Genomic DNA, 22,304 nt, shown 5'->3' on the forward strand with positions numbered 1-22,304 from the left:
GCAAAGGCATGGTATTGTAAGGTGGTAAAAGTGGTGGAGGAGCTGAAAGGTGAGAGAAGTAGATTAGAACCTAATATTTTCTTTTGGAGGAAAGACAATAAATTGAATGTTATTTTATGTACACAAGTAGATTATTTTTGTTATGGAGGCACTGAAGGATTTTTTAAGGAAACAATTCGGAAGTTGAAAAGGAAATTGCAAGTAGGAGAACAGAAAGTAAGTTTTAAGTACAGTATTTAGGAGCAATGGTAGAGCATAAGGAAAATAGAATTTGTCTTAATCAGTGGCAGTATATAAATTCTATAAGATAACCAGAAGCTAGAAGATTTACAGATAATAGAGTGTTAGGACAAAAGGAGTTAACAGAGTATAGATTAGTGGTAGGGCAGTTGAATTCGGTATCGCTACATACCATGCCAGAAATATCATACGATGTTGGTGAATTAAGTAAAGCTTGTAAAGAAGGAACGACTTAAGATATGAAAAAGCTGATTAAAATAGTGAGAAAAACTAAGAATATAATGGGAGAAGTTATAATAAGTGAGTTACAAGAAGAAAAGATTTATTGGGAAGCTTATGCAGATGCTTCATTTGGGAATATTGAAGATGGTCATACACAACTGGGTTATGTGATATCCTTGACAGATGGTAAGAAGTAGTCCCATATGGTGGAAATCCAGAAAATCCAGAAGAGTAATGAAATCCACCACTGAAGCAGAAGCTCTGAGTGTGAGGGAGGCCATAGAAGGATTGGTATCTTTCAAACATTTGTGCAAAGAAAAAGTAGGAGAGAGAAAATTAGAAGCACTGATTAAAAATTATAGTAAAACACTAATGACTGCAATTAAATCAAGTACAGGAGTAAATAGTAAGATAATAAAAATTTATATTGCAGCAATAAGAGAAACAATAGAAACTGGAGAAATAAAGGTGAGATGGATAAAAGGAAAGCATCAAATAGCTGATGTATTGACTAAAGAAGGGGACAAATATCAGAAATTACAGAGGGTAAAGAATTGGAGAATAATGAAGATTAGAGGGGATTAGGATAAGAGGAGGTTGGAGGAGAGGGAGCATGAGATAAGTGCAATCATCTGTCAGTTTTAAAAATTTAATCATTATTATTTTGTTATTTTTATTTTCTGGGTTAGTGAAGTAGGTATGTTCATTATACAGTAAACCCCCCGTATTCGCGTTCTCATGGTTCGCGGACTCACGCATTCGCGGGTTTCTCTGTGGAACATATCTAGCCATCATTCGCGGAAAATTCGCCCCTTCGCGGTATTTTTCACTGAGAAATATTCACTAATTACTGTATTTTCATATAATTTTCATGAATAAATGCACTTTTTGTGATAAAACTATTAAAATACTCAGGTATAAGCATTTTTACAGGGTTTTTCTTGGTTTAAGCTATCAAAATGGGCAGTTCTAAGAGTTTTTAGAGGGGTTTTAAGCATTCGCGGATTTGACCTATTCGCGGGGGTGTGTGGGACGCATCCCCCGCAAATACGAGGGGTTCACTGTACATTTAAGAAATGTATACAAAGAATGTGGTTAATTTTATTAGATGTTTTTAAAGCAGTCCCCTCACGTTTGAAATGGCGCAACAGTTGTTGTGACGTCATAAGACATCCTGAAGACGGGAGTCAGGAGAATGAAGGGGTGGTGGAAAGAGACAAGCAAGCAGTAGTGGCATAAGGTTAAGAGCACCCTCGTTTGTGGTTTGTTGGTCGGTCTGTAAGTCTATCTTTTGTTTGCTGTGGTTGTGAGCTAGATTAGACAAGAAGTGCAACAGAAACAGGTGTGTACAGTTTATTCAGTAAGAACAAATGGTTGAACTGTCGGAAAAGACTGCAATCATCTTTCTCTGCCTACTGTAGATGTTCTGCTTGCACAAGACCATTGCAAACTGCAAAAAGCTCTACATTGCTTATAAGCAGCCTGCTCTTCTCTACAGTCCAAACTCCCTGACACCAAATATTTCTCATAATGGCTCCCAAAAGTCTCCAAGACATATGAGGACAATGTAAAGTCTGGGTTCTTGAGGTCTACATGCAGACCCATCAAAATTCTCTCAATAGTGATAGAAAACTGTCTATCCATTTCTCCACCGGAAAAACCCTCCAGCCCCCTCTGAGGTCTTGGGAACAAAATAAAAAAAAAAAAAAATTGATGGTACAACCTCAGTGACTAAATTACAATTGGCTCAATGACCTTGTTCCTTGTTGTGTAAAGGTGCGTTTAGATTCGAGATTAAACTCTCCCGAGAGACGGCTACTCTCGCGCAACTTTCTCTACAGCGTGTTTACACTACCAGCAAGTTTTTCTCTCCGAGAGCTGTGAGGGAGTGTCGCGAGAGAAAGTGTCCGAGAGTCAGGTAAGATTTCTCGCGCATCTATTTACACTGGAGCCAGTGCCAGTTGACAACTAGCGAGGGTTGAGAGAACATGTCTCAAAAGTGCCGTGTTGCTGCTGCATTAATAATTATTAAATTTTAATCATTTATTTAAATTAAATATATTTAATAATTTTTTTAATAATAATAACACAAATAATCTAGTGCACGTGCCCGTTAAATTCAAATATTTAAATTAAATATGTAAATTTTAAGCATTTATTTAAATTAAATATATTTAATAAAATTTAATTTTTTTCAAATAATAATAACACAAATAATAAAACAACGGGTATTGAAGTGTGTGTGTGTGTGTGTGTGTGTGTGTGTGTGTGTTTGTGGGTAGTGTTTTATTTTTTTTTATTTTTTTTTTTACACTAATTATTTATGAGCGTGACGGACAGACAGGCGGACAGATACTGTGATTATTATAATATAGATTAGCTATTGCTATATAGAGAGGAGTGTTCCTCAAAACATGCAGCTCCAAAATTTATGACAATTTATTGAACTAATTATACGTCTTTTACAGGTTCCCAATTCAAACGAAGAATGGAACAAAGTTGCAGATGAATTTCAAGAAAAATGGCAATTCCCAAATTGCATGGGAGCAATAGACGGGAAGCATATTGTATTGAAACAGCCTCAAAACAGTGGAAGTCTCTACTTCAACTACAAGGGAACAAATAGCATTGTCCTGATGGCATTAGTAGATGCCAATTATAAATTTTTGTACATTGATGTTGGGTGCAATGGATGCATATCAGATGGAGGAGTATTTGCCAATTGTTCATTGTCCTTTAGAAAACAATATCTTAAACGTGCCAAACGGACGTCGTCTGGATTACACCCAAAGCAACAGACAAATACTGTTAGTTGCAATTGGAGATGACGCATTTCCATTAAAAAGGTATTTGATGAAACCTTTTCCTTTCTCCAATCAGCCTGCACCGAATCGCATTTTTAACTACAGGTTGTCAAGAGCGCGTCGTGTTGTGGAAAATGCTTTCGGCTTAATATCGGCCCGATTTCGCATCTTAAGACGGCCGATGGAAGTGGCCCCGAAGCGAGCCAAGACAATTGAATTATGTATATGTGCCTTACATAATTTTCTGTTATCCAGAAAGGAATCAGCTTGTATTTATGCTCCTGGAAATTTAGAGGATGAAAATGGTGAAATGTTAAGAGAAGATTTGCCACTAAGAACTTTTCATTCTTTGGAACATCAAGGGGCAAGAAATGCGTCTGCAGAGGCTAAAGAAATTCAAGAATCTTTCAAGAACTATTTTATGTCAACAAATGGCGAACTATTGCTGAATTAATGCAATTGTTTGGTCTTTATTCCACTTTTTGGTACTCATGTTCTCTCGCGAGAGTAACGAAAACTTTCACAGATCTGAATATTCACTGAATAGAGTGGAGAGCTACAACCTAGCTCTACGAGCGTGCTGTCTAGACTGTTTAGACTGTAGCGCGCGCGAGAGAAGAGAAACACTCGCGAGAGTAGAGAGAAAATCTCGGAGAGTACTCTACAGCCTGTTTACATTCCACAGAGCAGCTGTCTGAGAGCAACTCGCGGGAAAAACTCTGCAATCTAAACGCACCTTAACAACTGTTTGATCTCCTTCTCCCAAACCCAGAATTTTCTATGTGAAGAGAATGAGGAGATAAGGATATTGGGAATGCTGACACGAATAAAAAAAAAAAAAGATACCAAGTATCCTTCCCTGAGAATCATTACTACCCAAGGTTCTTCTTGAAGCTTTGCCAGACACTTCAGAAACCTCTACACATCCTTCAGAAGATCTTTACAACCTACTTGAACTGAGGATTCAAAACATCAGTTATGCTTTCATAGCAATTCTTTCACTTTGGATGTGAGTCCTGATCACTTACTGAAGCAGAACTTAAGAGGGGTCTGGGATATTCAGTGGAAACTTTCAAGCAAACAAGGTTGTAAGGGCAAGAACCTAGAGGGAAGATTTCAAAGATAGAGCTAAAAATCTTTTAAACTCCTGATTCAAGACATCTTAGGCGATGGTCTTAAACACTTCAGGGTATAGGAGACAATGATGGGACGTGTCATAAACAGCTACTAAAGGTTGACCTGGACTACTTTGTACAATAACTATTCCTGTTACTTCACAGCTGAAATTTTAAAAATTAATAATAGGACATTCCGCCCTTAGTTTTGGAAGTGGGTGAGGTTAATACTCTGACGCCTCATCAAAAAACGCTGCTCCATCAGGACTACCAAAAAATGCTGCCCCTTCAGGACTAACAATTATAAAACTATTATATTATCATTCTCATTCATTGATGAATTCCCATTTTCTATATTTCCTCTCCCCATTGGAAACGTTTAATACTGTATGTATTTTGTCAATATATGGCAGTGTCCATTGTTTACTTTGTGAACTTCCAATGTTGCTACTTTACTGGTTGCTGAATCTAGATAGACAGATGCTGCTCCTGCAAAAATTTATCCAAGTTCATAACTTTCAAAGTATGGAAAAAATACTAAATTTTGAATGTTGCATGAATCTAAATTCCATTTTCTTCTTTTTATCTTTCTACCACCCAAAGTCATTCTCATTTATATTTTTACTGTAATCTTCTTATTTTTTTTTTTATTTTTACAAACCAAAAGATAAACAAAATAGTGTGCATAGGGTACGTACGTGTGTATTCACTCAATTGCTGGCACACCTATGTTAATCAGAGATGAAATATCAAGAGATAAAATATTCCATTTTTATGATGTGTGTGTGTGCTAATCACACTTGGAGTCCCATAAACTTGTAAGAAATGTTGTACAGTAAATCAACCAGAGCAAAAAAAAAAAAAAATGGCAATATGTGATAAAGTCGCCAACGTACTTATGAACATTCAAGTTACGAACATTCAGATACAAACAGACAGGGTCACAAGTTCAAATTTTGCTCTGCACGCCTATTCTGCTAGTAAGAATTTTTGCAAATAACAGAAGAACACGAGGAAGATGAAGAAACTGTTCCTTTAACCCCTTCCCTGATTATCCTGAGAATTCTCATGATTAGCTACCATGTATTCTTCTTACAATCACAAGAAAACTCACTCATACTAGTAAAATATTCATACTTATTTCTATCTTCCCGATTTAACACATTCATTGATGAATTCCCATTTTCTATATTTCCTGTCCCCATACAAAATGTTTAATGTATATTTTTGTCAATAAATGGTAGTGTCCATTGTTTACTCTCTGAACTTCCAATGTCAGACACTGCTCTACGGGCTGCTGAAGAGCAAGAGCCTGTGCCAGAACAAGGCTGGCTGAATCTAGATAGTCAGATGCTGCTCCTGCAAAATTCTCTCCAAGTTCATAACTTTCAAAGTATGGAAAAATACTAAATTTTGAATGTTGCACAAATCTAAATTTCATTTTCTTCCTTTTACCTTTCTGGCAACCAAGGTTGTTCTTTATAAAACATCATGTTTTAAAAATGCAGTGAAAATAGTAAAATCTATGACTCCTGAGTTAACTCGGGAATGTAAACATCCACAAAAATTATGCATTCCATATTAAAAACCAACTTATGAATAATTCAAGATATGAATGACTGTCTGAAATGTAACTCGTTCATAAGTTGGGTGGTGACAGTACTGTGCTAAGAAACACATACTTTGTATAGACAGTGACATCAACACTGATGAAATGGTTGTAAGGGCTAGAACCTAGGGGGAAGATTTCAAAGATAGAACTAAGAGTTTTTTAAACTCCTGATTCAAGACATTTCAGGTTTAGGAGACAATGGTGGGATGTGTCATAAACACCTACTAAAGGTTGACCTGGATGACTTTATAAGATAACTATTCCTGTTACTTTAAAGGTGAATTGTAAAAATGAATAAAAGTGTAAGACGTTCCACCCTTAGCTTTGGAAATAGGTGAGGTTAATACTCTGATGCCTCATCAAGAAACGCTGCCCCTTCAGGACTAACATTTATGTAACTATTATTATTTCTTGTATGTATCTACATATACATACAGTGAACCCCCCGTATTCGCGGGGGATGCGTCCCACAACCCCCCCCGAATAGGTCAAATCCGCGAATGCTTAAAACCCATCTAAAAACACTTAGAACTGCCCATTTTGATAGCTTAAACCAAGAAAAACCCTGTAAAAATGCTTATACCTGAGTGTTTTAATAGTTTTATCACATAAAGTGCATTTATTCATGAAAAATATATGAAAATACAGTAATTAGTGACTATTTCTCAGTGAAAAATACATGAATGGGCGAATTTTCCGCGAATGATGGCTAGAGATGTTCCACAGAGAAACCGAGAATGCGTGAGTCCATGAACCATGAGAACGCGAATACGGGGGTTTACTGTATAGATATACATACATATATATACACATACAGTATGTAAATTTCACATATATATACAGTAATCCCTGGGTTATCTGGATCCTCATTATCTGGAACTTGCCATTATCTGACGAACCTGGACCAGGGACCAAGGCCCTAAAGATATATATAAAAATTTCAAAAAAATAAAAAAAACCACTCTCTGATGGTTGGCAATGCTGCACGGCTCAGGAAAATGTTGGTAACACTGCTTACACCCATAAACAGACTGAGAAAGGGTTTTGGGGGTGGGGGTGGGGGAGGACTGGAAGAGTTTCCAAGGTGGGGGGGGGTGTCAGATGGCTGGGTGCCATGGGAGAGGAGGGGCATTAAGGCTGTGTAGAGGAACTCACTCAGAGAAGGGGTTGTTTTGAAAGGTGGATGGAGCTGGGGAGCAGTTTTCCTCGCTGGGAGTGGGTGGGGATGCAGTGTTGGATGGGTGAAGAGGGATAAGTAGATGTCTGACTTGCTAGAGTTTGCTTTTCGTGTTTTTAGTGTTTTTTCCACATTTCGTTAAAAGATATGTACACTACTGTACTGTAACAAAGCAAAAAAAAAAAAAAAAAAGATATGTATATACATATTCAGTAATATATATACAGAGAGAGAGAGAGAGAGAGAGAGAGAGAGAGAGAGAGAGAGAGAGAGAGAGAGAGAGAGAGAGAGAGAGAGAGACAACAACTGAGGTATCACTTACATTAAAGCCTATAAAGTAACACAAGCCCTCACTTTTTTTATTTAGATTTTATGCTATTCTCATTTATATTTTTACTGTATCTTCTCATCCTTTATTTTAACAACCCAAAAGATAAACATAAAAGTGGGCGTAGGGTATGTACGTGTGTACGCACTCAATTGCTGGTGTATCTATGGTAATTAGAGATGAAATATCCACAGTGATAAAATATTCCCTTTTTTTTATTATATGTGTCTGTGCTAATCACACTTGGAGTCCTATAAACTTGTAAAGAAATGCTGTACAGCAAATCAACCAGAGCAAAAAAAAAAAAAAAAAAAAAAACAGCCAATATGTGATAAAGTCACCAACCTACTAATGAACACTCAAGTTGCGAACATTCAGAGATACGTATAGACAGGGTCACAAGTTCAAATTTTGCTCTGCATGCCTATTCTGCTAGTAAGAATTTTTGCAAAGAACAGAAGAACAGTGTGGTGGTATTTAGAAGTTTGGTTTTGTGTGACTGAGTTTTTTATTTTTACAATTTTTATGTTTTTTATTACGTTTATGTGTTTTTGTTGTCAATGTCTGATGAAAGTTTTCATGTTTTTTTTTCTACTTGCAGTTTGCTTGAGTGTCATAGGGTATAGTAACTGGCTCCCCTTCACCTGAACCGGAAGAGGCTTTACCTTCAAGAGGAAATTGACATTGGCAACTACCAAAGCAGTTGAACAGTTGGTGAGACTGAACCATTTTCAAGTTCCACAGTGTGAAGTTTTTATATGTCAGTTACTTAAGACAGTGACTGTCCCAAATGGGATCGGGATTAGAGAAAGTGCTTCAGTATCTGTATGTCGATTTTGTCATGAATGAGATCTTAGATTCTCATTTGGAAGGAGAGAAGGGCTTTGGTGTAGAAAAAGTTGCATGAAGGAATTCCAAAGTAATTTCTGCCATCAGCTTGAATGTCGTAGGTAAAATAAACTTTATTGGTGATCCCCAAATTGTGTGCTGACTTTCGTGATTGTCTTGGATTATTCTGAGATGAAGTGCTGAGAAAGGTAAGGAACTATTTTGGGAAATACACCACAAGCTGGAGATTTGTTGATAATATTTTCACTATCTGCAGTGTTAACCCTTAAACGCCTACTGGACGTATCATACATCGACTAAAATTGTCTGTTGGGTGCCAAGTGGACGTACCGTACGTCGACTACAAAAAATTTCAACCTTCGGTCAACTTTGACTCGACCAAAATGGTCGAAAAATGCAATTGCAAGCTAAAACTCTTACATTCTAGTAATATTCAATCATGTACCTTCATTTTGCAACAAATTGGAAGTCTCTAGCACAATATTTCGATTTATGGTGAATTTTTGAAAAAACTTTTTTCTTACACTCGTGCGGTAACTCGGCCGAAAATTTCAGAAATTCTTTCGTCATTTTGTCGTAATTTTTGCACTGTTCTATATTAGCTGTTACATAAAGTTTTATATATGAAAATGTGCGCAATTTCATGTAAAATACAGCAAAATACAACGCATGGTTGTAGCTTTTATCAGTTTGGAAATATTTTCATATAAATCATGATAACTGCCAAAATTTCAACCTTTGGTCAACTTTGACTCGACCGAAATGGTAAAAAAACGCAATTGTAAGCTAAAACTCTTACATTCTAGTAATATTCAATCATTTACCTTCATTTTGCAACCAATTGGAAGTCTCTAGCACAATATTTTAATTTATGGTGAATTTTTGAAACAACCTTTTCCTTACGTCCGCGCCAGAAATTCTTTCGTCACGTTGTCGTAATGTTTGCACCATTTTATATTAGTCGTTACATAAAGTTTTATATATGGAAATGTGCACAATTTCATGTAGAATACAACAGAAAATAACTCACGGTTGTAGCTTTTATCAGTTTGGAAATATTTTCATATAAATCATGATAACTGCCAAAATTTCAACCTTCGGTCAACTTTAACTCGACCGAAATGGTAAAAAAACGCAATTATAAGCTAAAACTCTTACATTCTAGTAATATTCAATCATGTACCTTCATTTTGCAACAAACTGGAAGTCTCTAGCACAATATTTCGATTTATGGTGAATTTCTGAAAAAAAAATTTTTTCCTTACGTCTGCGCGCGGTAACTCGGCCGAACATCTCAGAAATTCTTTCGTCATGTTGTCGTAATGTTTGCATCGTTTTGCATTAGTCGCTACATAAACTTTTATATATGAAAATGTGCGCAATTTCATGTAGAATACAAAAGAAGATAGCTCATGGTTGCAGCTTTTATCAGTTTTGAAATATTTTCACATAAATCACGATAACTGCCAAAATTTCAACCTTCGGTCAACTTTAACTCGACCGAAATGGTAAAAAAACGCAATTGTAAGCTAAAACTCTTACATTCTAGTAATATTCAATCGTTTACCTTCATTTTGCAATAAATTGGAAGTCTCTAGCACAATATTTTGACTTATGGTGAATTTTTTAAAAAAACATTTTCCTTACGTCTGCGCGGTAACTCGGCCGAACATCTCAGAAATTCTTTCGTCACATTGTCGTAATATTTGCACAGTTTTATATTAGTCGTTACATAAAGTTTTATATATGAAAATGTGCGCAATTTCATGTACAATACAACAGAAAATAACTCATGGTTGTAGCTTTTATCAGTTTTGAAATATTTTCATATAAATCACGATAAATAGAAAAAATTCGACTTTCGGTCAACTTTAACTCGACCGAAATCGTCGAAAACTGCAATTGTAAGCTAAAACACTTACAGTCTAGTAATATTCAATCAATTAGCTTCATTTTTCAACAAACGGGAAGTCTCTACCACAATATTTCGATTTATGGTGAATTTTTTAAAAAACTTTTTTACGTCCGCACGTTACGAATTCATGCATCATTTTGTGATAATATTTTCTCTGTGTTGCTTTGATCGTTTTACAATTTGTTATATACCAAAATCATCGCAATTTAGTGTACAATACAAAGAAAAACAAAATAACCCATTAGCTTTAACCGTTTTCCTCACAGCGCGATTTGTATAAAATTATATATGAAAAATTTTGTTTGTGCTGTCATATATTTCAATATTTATATATGATAATGATATTTTTTCCACTTCTGATGGTTGCATACTAAACTTCAGGCAATGACAAAAAAAAATGAGCCAAAAATGAACTCTTAATCTTAAAAACTAAGCGTGCTGTGATTTTTTGAAAAAAAAAATTTTCCGCTTCGGCGCTAACTCACCGAACGCCGCCGGCATACGGGAGACGTTTTTGTAAATAGAGGCTCGGCGTTTAAGGGTGAAGTTAGGCTAATTTAAGTATAGGAAGATTGTTTTGATAAACTGTAGTAAATGTAGATAAAATTAGGATATGGTTCTGTTTGAAGGTCTTCAGACCACTGTAATATTAAGGTTAATAACTTAGAAAAGGTAAAAAACAGTTTTCTTTAACCTTGAATCTGTTCCCATCATCCTGCACCAATTGTGTCAAAGAAAAAGCCCCTAAATAATAATTGATGCCTTTGATAGTAGAGTAAGAGTGAGGTACATAGTTGGAGATGGCAGAGGGAGCAGGTTTGGAAGGTGTTGGGTCAGGTGAAGGGGAGCAAGGTGGAAGCAGAGGTGGGATAGACTGATGTGCATGATGATCAGCATACAGGATAAGTTAGAGGAAGCCCAGGCAAGGGAAAGTAGATTGATTGCAAGGATAGAGGCAATGGATGAAAAAATGTGAGAAATAGTGAAGAAAGTGGCTGAAATGGCTAAGAGTTGGCCCAGTGTTATGAAAGGAAGTGTAGATGCTGAGGCAAAAGGTGCAAAGGAGAAAATCCCTCAGAAAGGGAAGGAGTTGTCAAGTAAGAGCAAGGGAGTACCTGCCATGGGTGAGGTGAATGAAAGTGATGAGGAAGAGAAATGTAAGAAAAGAGAGGGAAAGAAGAAAACACAAAAGGGGAGAGGTGTGAGGAAAGAGGAGTTAAGTTCCCAGATTTTGAGGGGTAGCTCGGACTCGGAAGATGAGAATGAGTGGAAGAGTTGAAGTGGTGGTGGTGGTGGTAGTAGTAGTAGTATTAGTAGTAGTCCCCGGATTGAGAAATTTTGCATTGGGGAGGGCAGACACATGTGAGTTTTTTTGATGAGTATGAGAAGTATTATAGGCAGAAGTATGGGGAGAATGAAAATGTGTGGTTGAAGCAGCTGGGAGAGTTCTTGGATGGGCGGTAAAAGATGTGCTATAGAAGTATGTGTGAGGGTGAACCAGGGTATAAGTCCGTGAAGGTTAGAGTGATTAGGCAGGTGAAGAGAATGAAGGGAAGTGTTGTATACAAGAAGGATGATAAGTTCGAGGAGGCGAAGATGAAAGTTGGAGAGGAAGTGGGCCTGTGCCCATAGGCTAGAAGCTTTGGTCAGGAGGAAGTATAGAGAGGAAGGAACTGAGGAAAATAAACACCTCATACGGAAGTTCTTGGTCACCATTCCAGAGAAGATTAGGGTAATTTTAAATGAGAAGAAAAAAGATCAGAAGCAGTAGTCGAGGGCCCCTAAATTGGGAGGATGTTATAAAAATCCTAGAAGACCTGAGAGCAGATGATGATGAATCAAAGGAGATGTACGTTGGGTCTGAGGTGGTAAATGGAAGGACATAGGGATGCTTTGGTGAGTGAGGAGATAGGTAAAGGCAATCCCAGCTTAACGGCAGCATTGGTTAATGGCATTTTGGTGTTATGGCGCTTGGCTAGCAACATCATTAACTGGATTTTGGGTGCCAGTAAGCAATTTTCGGCACCAGTAAGTGGTTTATCGGTGTTAGTAAGCGGCTATCTGCACTAATAACCGGTTAATGGAGCCGTTAGGTGGTTTACTGGCGCTATTATCAGCAATTTTCGGTTATCGCAATTTTCAGTTAAGATGCACTCAGCTGGGAACAGAACCACCGCTGTTAACTGGACACTGCCTGTAATGATAAACACGTTAAGGGATGTGATGTGATGGCCAGAGGGGAAAAGTCAGAAGAGTGGAGTAAAGAAAAGCTTAGGGAAAAGGTGAGATTGAGTGAGAAGCTGAGCGAGAAGGAGAAAGAGCAGGTGTATGAGTTTTTGTGGGAAAGAAAGGGTGTGTTGAGTCAAGGTGATGAAGACTTTGGGACAGCTAGGTTGCCGGAGTTCCGTATCCTACTGACTGACGACACATCAATTTATCAGAAACCCTGACATTTCCCAGCTCCAATAACGTGAGAGATTGAAGAGCAGTGTGAAGAATTAGAAAGGATAGGAGTGATTGAACCCACTAAGAGTGCTTGGAATAGTCCAATTCTGCCGGTAAGAAAGCCTGATGGGAGACTGCGAATGTGTATTGATTACTGGAGAGTAAATGAAGTGACAGTGAAAGAAAGATTCCCTATGTGTGGGGTGTCTGGTAAGGGGGTATTATCAGATGCCAGTGGCAGAGGATTGTAGGCCAATACAATAACTGCTTTCTTGACTATGAAAAAACAGTATCAGTTCTGCAATCTCAGTTTTGAATTCGCTAATGCCCCAGCTGTGTTTCCGAGAGTGATGAATGTGGCACTGAGTGGTTTTCCCCAAGAGAATGTGTTGGTTTTTCTTGATGACATTTTGGTGATGAGTAAAACTGTAGAAGAGCACAAGAGATTGGTGTTAGTGGTGTTGAAGAAGTTAGAGGAAGCAAGGGTGAAAGTCAAGGTAAGTGTGAGTGGTGCATGGAGTTCTTGGGTCATAAGGTGAGTCTGGGGTACAAAAGGCAGAAAAGTTTGTAGAAAAAGTGTGAAGTTTCCCTTGACCCAGGACTGTGCGAGAGTTGAGTGGATTTTTGGAACTGATTGAGTTTGGAAGGAAGTTTGCAGAAGATTGTTCGAGGACTGCAAAGCCGTTGTTTGAATGGATTGTCTGAATGGACAGGGATGAAAGGATTGTGAAAGCATTTGAGAAATTGAAAGAGGAAATGGTGAGGAATGTGGAGGTGGATTACCCTGACTATAGTGCGGATCCCAGTAACTTAGAAGAGTATACGGATGTGAGTGGAGTGTCGATGGGTGGATGTAGAAGCAAGTGGTGAATGGGATTGAAAGGGATAGAGTGATAGCATATGTCGGTAAGGCATTAGTTCGGCAGAGCGAAAGTATGAGAGAGAGTTGCCTGCGCTGCAATTTTGTGTTAAGACCATTTCTTTATGGTGAGGTTTGTGGTGCATACAGACCATCAACCTCTAGTGTATTAGCAGAAAATGAGGGAAGTGGATGCTATAGTGTTGCATAAACTGTAGAGGGTTTGAGTGACTGATTTTGTGGTAGAATATATCCCAGGTAAAAAGAATGTTGTTGCAGACATGATGTCTAGATTACCTGGGGAAGGGAAAGAAGAGAAAAATGAAAGACAGCACATGACAGTAAGGGGGTTGGTGACTCGATGTTTGAAAGTGTGGCATGGATCGAATGATTTGGTAGATGAAGGTTTGAAGGTGCGGGTGCCTGGAAGTGTGAATGAACTGAGGGTGGAGGTGACTGAGGAAGTTTGAAAGAGGCCTGGATGTTTGGAAGTGTCAAATGTGGAGCGGCATCAGAAGAGACTAAGAACTATGATGTGTCCTGGAGTAGGCCCATTTCAGGAAGTTTTGGTGGCAGTGAGCAAGAAGTATAAGGTGATTATGTCTGTACATGTTGGGGGTGAGAAACCTATAGTACATTGGCATGAGGGAGTGAAAGAGAGTGAGCGTGAGTTGCATCTGCAGTGTTTGAATGGGGTACACTATAACTGGGTTGTAGAGAAAAAGAGCTATGAAAGGAAGTGTGAGGAGGAGGAGAACAGTGAAGAGAGAATGTCGGAGTTGTTGGAAGTGGAAGATGATGGTAAGGAGGTAATTGAAGGATGTTTGGTTGGTGGAAGAGACAAGTGTCAGTGTGTACACAAGAGGGGGAATACAATGATTGTGGAAATATATAGCAGTGGAGGACAGTACTATGGTTTGGTTGACATGAGAGTGGAAACATCGCTGATGAATGCGCAGTTATTCGAGATGTTGAGAGAATGAATTAGAGTGTTAAAAGGAGAGCAGTGAATGTGTCAATAAGAGGCATAGCAGGAAGATTAGTTGAATGGGAGGAAGTGAGGCGGGAGAGTCTGAGGTGGAAGCATGCTTTGTGGTATTGTATTGTTTCCTCTTTGGGATAGATTTCTTGAGGAAGAATGGGTTGGTAGTGGATGCTGGGAAAAGAGTTCTGTTGAAAGATGAGGTTGTGGTAGGGAAAATTCAAAATGAGGCAATAAGTATGGCCAGGTTTGTGGGAGTGATTGGAGGAGTCTGAGTGAGGAGGAGGATATAGTGGAGTTGGACAAGAGTGAGAATGAATTGGTAACAACACATGTTAAGGAGCTGCAGTGGAAGTGTTTGACAGTGATTGAGTTAAAGAGGTGTATTAGAGAGGGAGTACCTGGAAGAAGACGGCCTTTGTTGTTGAGTAAATGGATATGGTTTGCTGACAGACTTGTGTTGTGTGAAGGAGTGGTGTATTTTTCAAGATAGAGGATGGGAGAGTTGATGTATGTTCCAGTATTCTCAGTGAGTAGAGCAGTAGGGATGTGAACGTTAGTCCATGAGAAATATGGACACAAGGGGAAGTTTAAATTAACCGAGTATATGAAAGAGATAATGTTTTCCCCATATTTGAGGAAATTTTGTATGGATGTGGCAGTTAGGTGTGAAGAATGTAAGAAAAAAATATCAGAGAATATGTGCTAGCCCACCTGTTTTGAAGTTAAGTATGAAATAAACATTTGAGTTACTGGCAACTGATTGTGTGACTTTGCTGGTAACTGCAAGAGGAAATGTAGGAGTGGTTGTTGATTAACTGACTTACAGATTTTAGGCATACATGCCAAGCACTGGGGCAACTAAGGCCATTCAGCGCTGAAACAGAAACAGACAGTAAAAGTTTGAAAGGTCTAACAGGAGGAAAACCTCACAGTTGCACTAAGAATCAATTGTTAGGAGAGGGTGGACAGTAAGGTAGAAGAAAGAGAATATGATCGGAAGTACAGTAAAAGGAAAGAAAGGGGCTGCAGCTAGGGGCTGAAGGGATGCTGCAAAGACCCTTAAGTAATGCCTACATTGAACCGCATGAGGTGCGCCGACGGCAATACCCCCCTACAGGGTAGGAGTGGTTGTTGTGGTAGATCATAAGAGTAAGTTTGTGAGTTGTGCAGCCATGAAGAATAAGACTTGTGAGAATGTTACAAGAATTGTCAGTAAGGTCTTGTTGCCTGCATGTGTGAGGAAGCTGGTAAGAATGTTGAGTCATAATGGACTGGAGTTTGTTGGTAGACCGTTTGAGCAAATGTTGAAAGAGTGGGGTATCGAGCTTGTAGTAACAACTCTATACATGCTGAATGCGAATGGGCTGGCTGAACGAACTGTAAGGACTCTGAGTGAGATGTTACGAATGTTGACTGATAGAGAGAATGAATCGGATTTATTGTAAGGAAGAATGGTAGCGATGTATAATGGTTCAGTACATAAAGGTACTGGTATGCCTCCAAGTGAACATGTGATGAATTATGAGGGTATGTGAGAGTGAGGCTGGATCTGATGAAGAGCGGGATATGTGGAGACTGGCGAATGAAAGGTTTGAGAGTTTCAGAGTAGGTGATAAGGTGCTGAAGGGAGTGGTTGAGAAAGGAAGATTGGCAGTGAGTAAAATGCGTGAGAAGTATGTGCTGAAAACAGTGTAGTCCAATGGGTTGAGTTGTGTGTTACAAGACAGGAATGAAGGAAATGCAAAGGTAATAAGAGCACACTATACAGGCAGTCCCCGGCTTACGATGGGTCCAGCTTACAACGTTCTGAGGTTACGACGCTTTTCAAATATATTCATCAGAAACTATTTCCCAGTTTACGATGCATGTTCCGGGGTTACGACGCATCGTATGTCAATCCAACGGAAGAAATATGGCTCCAAAACGGCGGAATAATAAAAAATTTTGAGGTTTTTTGATGAAAAACTCAACGAAAATGCAGTTTACATAATTTTCAATACACCCAAAGCATTAAAAGTAAGGTTTTCTTAGGATATTTGACGATTTTTCGGTTTACGACAATTTTTAGTTTACGATGCGGCATAAAAATGGAACCCCCGTCGAAAACCGGGGACTGCCTGTAATCAGTTGAGAAGATGGAAAGAACAACTGAAATACATAATGGAGCATCCCAATAGGAAGTTGTTAAGGGAGGAGAAGGTAAAGGAAAGTGAAGGGGGAGAAGGTAAAGGAAAGTGAAGGGGGAGGAGAAGATAAAGGAAAGTGAAGAAATAGAAGATATAAACTGGGGAGATAAACAGCTAGTGTTCGTGGAATGAAAGAGAAGGTCTAAAAGGAGGAGTAGAAAGAGTACGGGTATGTATACTGTACTATGTTGTTTGGAGAGAGTATGCATGATGGACAGTTTGATTTTGAGGGGCTTCAGAAGTCAGTAAGCGTGAGGAGCGAAAATACCCTTGCCACATTGTTTGGTGGTAGTGCGAATGAGGATGTAATTGATTTCGAGGGATTAGAGTAGGATGTGGAAGGAGTGAACTTGGTGAGTACAAGGAATGTGGACAAGGATACACAAGATTCGGGTGGCTTGGAAAAACAGAGTGAAAGTGTTGAAAGAGTGAGTGTGAATGTGAAACAGTTAGTAGTACAGTACTAGGGAGTGTGAGTGGGGGAGTTTTGGATAACTTGAGTCAGAGCCTAGCAGAATTAAGTGAGAGTGCAGAAGAGATGATAGAAGCCTTGTCAGGCGTTAGTGAGGCTGAAGCAGATGTAAGTCTCCGGAGTTTGAATGAGATTGGTGTGAATGGTTCAGAACCAAGGCTGGGCGAGTCTAGTGCGGTTGGAGTAGAAGTGAGTGAAAATGAGGTGGTGAATGAGAGGCCATGGATCCGAAGTCAAGGTCCACTTCCGGAGTATGAATGGGTAGTGAGAAAGGGATTTTGAAAAAAAAAAAAGAAAATGAGAGTTCCTTTATTTTAGTAAGGGGGAATGTAGTGGCATTTAGAAGTCTGGGTTTGTGTGACTAAGTGTTTTGTTTTTACGATTTTGATGTTTTTTTATTATGTTTATTTTACGTTTATGTTGTGAATGTCTGATGTAAGTTTTCATGTTTTTTTTTTTTTCCCTGCAGTTTGCTTGAGTGTGATAGGGTAGAGTAACTGGCTCTCCTTCACCTGAACTAGGAAAGGCTTTACCTGGAATGGGAAATTGACATTGGCAACTACCAAAGTAGTCAAATAGTTCGTGAGACTGAACCATTTTCAAGTTCCACAAGTTTTTATATGTCAGTTACTTAAGACAGTGACTGTCCCAAATGGGATCGGGGTTAGAGAAAGTGCTTTAATATCTGTATGTTGATTTTGTCATGAATGAGATCTCAGATTCTCATTTGGAAGGAGAGAAGGGCTATGGTGTAGAAAAAGACTGCATGAAGGAATTCCAAAGTAATTTCTGCCCTCAGCTTGGATGTCATAGGTAAAATAAACTCCGTGGTGATTCCCAAATTGTGTGCTGACTTTTGTGATTGTCTTGGATTATTCTGAGAAGAAGTGCTGAGAAAGATAAGGAACTATTTTGGGACATACACCAGAGTTGGAGATTTGTTGATAATATCTTGACTATATTGGTAGTACTATTAGGTTAGACTTAGCTAATTATAGGAAGATTGTTATGATAAACTGTAGTAAATGTAAATAAAACTATGATAAGATTCTGTCTGAAGGTCTTCAGACTACTGTAATACAGTATTACCGTTAATAAATTAGGATAGGTAAAAAGAGTTTTCTTTAACCTCTGAGTCTGTTCCCATCATCCTGCGCCAAATTGTCAAAGAAAGCCCCTACAACATGAGGAAGAAGAACCTGTTCCTTTAACCCCTTCTCTGATTATCCTGAGAATTCTTGTGATTAGCTACCAGATATTCTTCTTACAATCACGAGAATACTCATTCATACTAGTAAAATATTCATACTTATTTCTATGTTCCCGATTTAACTCATTCGTTGACGTATTCCCATTTTCTATATTTCCTCTCCTCATAGGAAACATTTAACCTCTTCCCGCTCAACCCCGTGTATTCTCGGGTTTAAGATAACCGTCATATTTCAGTAAGCCCGAGTATACTCGGAATTCTGTTGTCTCTTTCCTAGCAACTCCCAGTAAACTCGGCTGTTGTTTATGTTAGTCTCCCACTATAGAAAGCCGTTTTCTATGCATATAAGTGCCTTTTTTTTAGAAAATTGTAGCTACCTTGGCGCCAGTTGGCCGTTGGAGACGCGTCCTTTCATCAGGCAGGATTTCCATTGTTTTTCGTGGATTTTCTTTTATTATTATTGATATAACTATCATGAGTAGTGAGAGTGACAGTGATACAGAGTATTATGATGGAATGGATGATTCAGGGAGCGAAAGTGATGGTGATATGACGTCAGAATACCCTGATACTTCAGATGAAGATGATAACGATAATGTTCCTGATAACCAAGGCTGGCAAAGAATAACAATTTCGGATGATAAACCACCCTCTCCTCCACAACCTGCATTTCCCTTTATTGGTGATAACATAATTCATCATGTATATAATACTGAAGATGATGAAGAAAATACATATATTCAGTATTGTGAGTCATTTTTTGATGACAATATTTTAGACATTATTGTTACAGAGACGAACAGGAATGCTGAACAAAAGTTGAGTGGAATATCAGAAACAGAAAAAGAAATGGCATCCAACATATCGGGAAGAAATGAGGATTTTCCTTAGTGTTATGCTACGGGGGATTGTAAAGAAACCTGAAGAAAGCCAATACTGGTCTAAGATGCCTTTGTTACATACACCAATTTTTGCTAAAATTATGCCACATCGCAGATTTTGCAAAATAAAGCAGTATTTGCATTTGTCAAATAATGAGGATTTTGACCCTGCCACTCATCCTTGCCGAAAGCTCAACAAAATCTGGAAGTTTTATAATAGCATTGTTAGCAAATTCAAAAGTAAGTACACGCCTGCACAAAATGTAGCTATCGATGAAAGTCTTTTACTTTATAAAGGACGTCTTGGATGGGTACAATATTTGCCAATAAAAAGAGCTAGAGTTGGGATAAAATATTTCATGTTGTGTGAATCAGAATCAGGATACGTTTGGAATTTTGTCATTTATACAGGTCAAGGAACAATGTTTGATAATGATTATGAAGACCTTCCCGTGTCTTCAAAAATTGTTATGACGCTAATGAAGCCATTACTGAAAAAAGGCTATTGCCTTAAAATGGATAACTATTATAATTCTCCCCAATTAGCAGATTTACTGACAGAAAATGAAACAAACGTATATGGCACTGTCCGTGTTAGTAGAAAGGAAATGCCCTCTGGATTGAAATGAGAAAAACTGCAGAAAGGTGGTATGGTGGCTTACAAAAGAAGAAAAGTAACAGCAATAAAATGGAAGGATAAGAAAGATGTTGTATTACTTTCCACAGTCCATAACACAGAAATGGTAGAAACAGAAAAAAAAGGAAAACTGGTGAAGAAGCCTAAACTAGTTATGGACTACAATAACACAATGGGAGGGGTTGATAAAGTAGATCAACGTCTCCAGGATTATCCTCTTACAAGAAAAAGGAGAAAGAGGTATTACAAGAAAATATTCTTTCATATTGTCGACTTCGCATTGTGGAATTCCTATCTTTTGTATCTCAAATCTGGAGGAGAAGCAACAGCTCTAAAGTACCGTCTTCAAGTGATAGACAAGACAATAAAATAAGTACCATACACCTATGATGTCATCAAAAGTAGGACGACCAAGTAGTGTACCTCACCCTCTTCATCTTACAGAAAGGCATTTCCCAGATGTCGTGCCACCTACAGAAAAGAAAAGTAACCCCACAAGACAATGTGTAGTTTGTAGCAGAAAGCGAGATGCAAGTGGAAAAAGGCTAAGGAAAGAAAGCAGATACAGTCATACCTCGAAATTATGCGAGGTTAGGTTCCAGAGCCCCTCGTGCAAGGTGAATTTTTGCGTAAGTTTGCCATGGTCTTTAAAAATGCTAATAAATGTTTATTTCCAAAGTTTAAGCACTAAATATGACCCTAATCATGTCCCAAAGTATTAAGCTAACTTTTAAATGAACTAAAGTTAGTGTAATTTTATTTAAAATTTAGCTTATTACCCTTAAAAAAGGAATACAGTAAATGGTTGACATAAAAACTGAGTATTGCACAGTTTCATAATAGCGCATTTACAGCAGGTGCGTACGTATACTAATGTTATCCCTAATTCATGGGATGCCGTTTTCTTTGTCACTTAGAGTAAAAGCCGTTTTCTTTGCGTCACTAGGCAAAACGTCATGTCAGTCAACAAAAGTACAATTCCATAAAAAATTGAAAACATGTACATAATGTTCGTCGAAGGTAGTACAGTACAGGTAAAATTCAATCAATTTAAAATTATATACTGTACAGGTAATGACGTACAGAGAAATAATAAGTTGTAAAAGTATGTTTGAGTGCTAACTACGAGAGAGAGAGAGAGAGAGAGAGAGAGAGAGAGAGAGAGAGAGAGAGAGAGAGAGAGAGAGAGAGAGAGAGAGAGAGAGAGAGAGAGATACTGTAATAAAGTAACTGTACTGCTTTTTGTATCGTATTTATGTAAAATGTATAAATACAAATTTTCCATTCTGATTTTACACCTAAAAACACAAAAACTTAAAAATTAAACACACTTTCTACAGGGGTATCATCTTTGAAAAATGCAGTTTCTAAGGGTATCACATCTTGTAAAAGTACACTAACTGAACGTGCTGTAATTACATGCACATACAAATTGCACCAGCACTTTTCTCCGAAGTGAACAGAGTAATTTTCAAAGAATGACTTATACAACTCTTAGTTACATCTCTGATATTACATTAACGAATTCATTTTATCAAACAACCTCATCTCAAGGTCATGTAAAGTCCTTGTGACAAAGACTTTGCAAGTGGACATAATACTTGTATGATATTTATGTACAGAAATATAAATATAAATTTTCCATATCGATTTTATAGTTAAAAGCATGAAAACTTTTAAATTTACTTCAAACATTAAACAAGCATTTTCTGCAGGGGTATCATCTTTGAAAAGTGCAGTAACTTTGCAAATGGGTATCACATCTTGTAAAAGTACACTAAGTGAATGAGCTGAAATTACCTTTGCATCATATTTATGCATGTACAAAAATAAAAACAATACATTTTCGATACAGATTTTACACATGAAAACATGAAATGCATTTTTCATAGAGATTTTACACATGAAAGCATGAAAATGCATTTTTCATAGAGATTTTGCACATTAAAACATGAAATGCATTTTTTCATACAGATTTTACACATAAAAACATGAAATGCATTTTTCATACAGATTTTACACAGAAAAGAATGAAATGCATTTTTCATACAGATTTTACACATAAAAGCATGAAAACTTGTAAATTACTTCAAAAATTAAACACCCACTTCTGCAGGGTTTCTCGAGAATTTCGTGTGTCTGTGAAAAAATCGCGTATGCCCATTAGTTAGGTTCCAGTGAAAAGTTCGTGTGTGTGTGAATTCGCGCAACTCGAATCGTGTAAGATCGAAGTATTACTGTACTGCTGTTTAGTGTGTGACGTAGCACTGTGTATAACTCCTTGCTTTAGGGTATATCACATGAAGGATAACTTTTAGGAAAAGATGAAAGAATTTATTTTACTTTATCATGCTCTGTACAGGAGTA

At 37.8% G+C, this 22,304-nt stretch overlaps 1 protein-coding gene across 1 annotated transcript in view; it reads right to left on the minus strand.

Moving 5' to 3' along the window:
• sea (scheggia) overlaps positions 1-22,304 on the minus strand; it is a 197,518-nt gene that overhangs the window by 21,378 nt on the left and 153,836 nt on the right. The window lies entirely within an intron of this gene.

This window comes from Macrobrachium rosenbergii, chromosome 56 (assembly GCF_040412425.1).
Source record: "Macrobrachium rosenbergii isolate ZJJX-2024 chromosome 56, ASM4041242v1, whole genome shotgun sequence".
NCBI classification, from domain to species: domain Eukaryota; kingdom Metazoa; phylum Arthropoda; class Malacostraca; order Decapoda; family Palaemonidae; genus Macrobrachium; species Macrobrachium rosenbergii.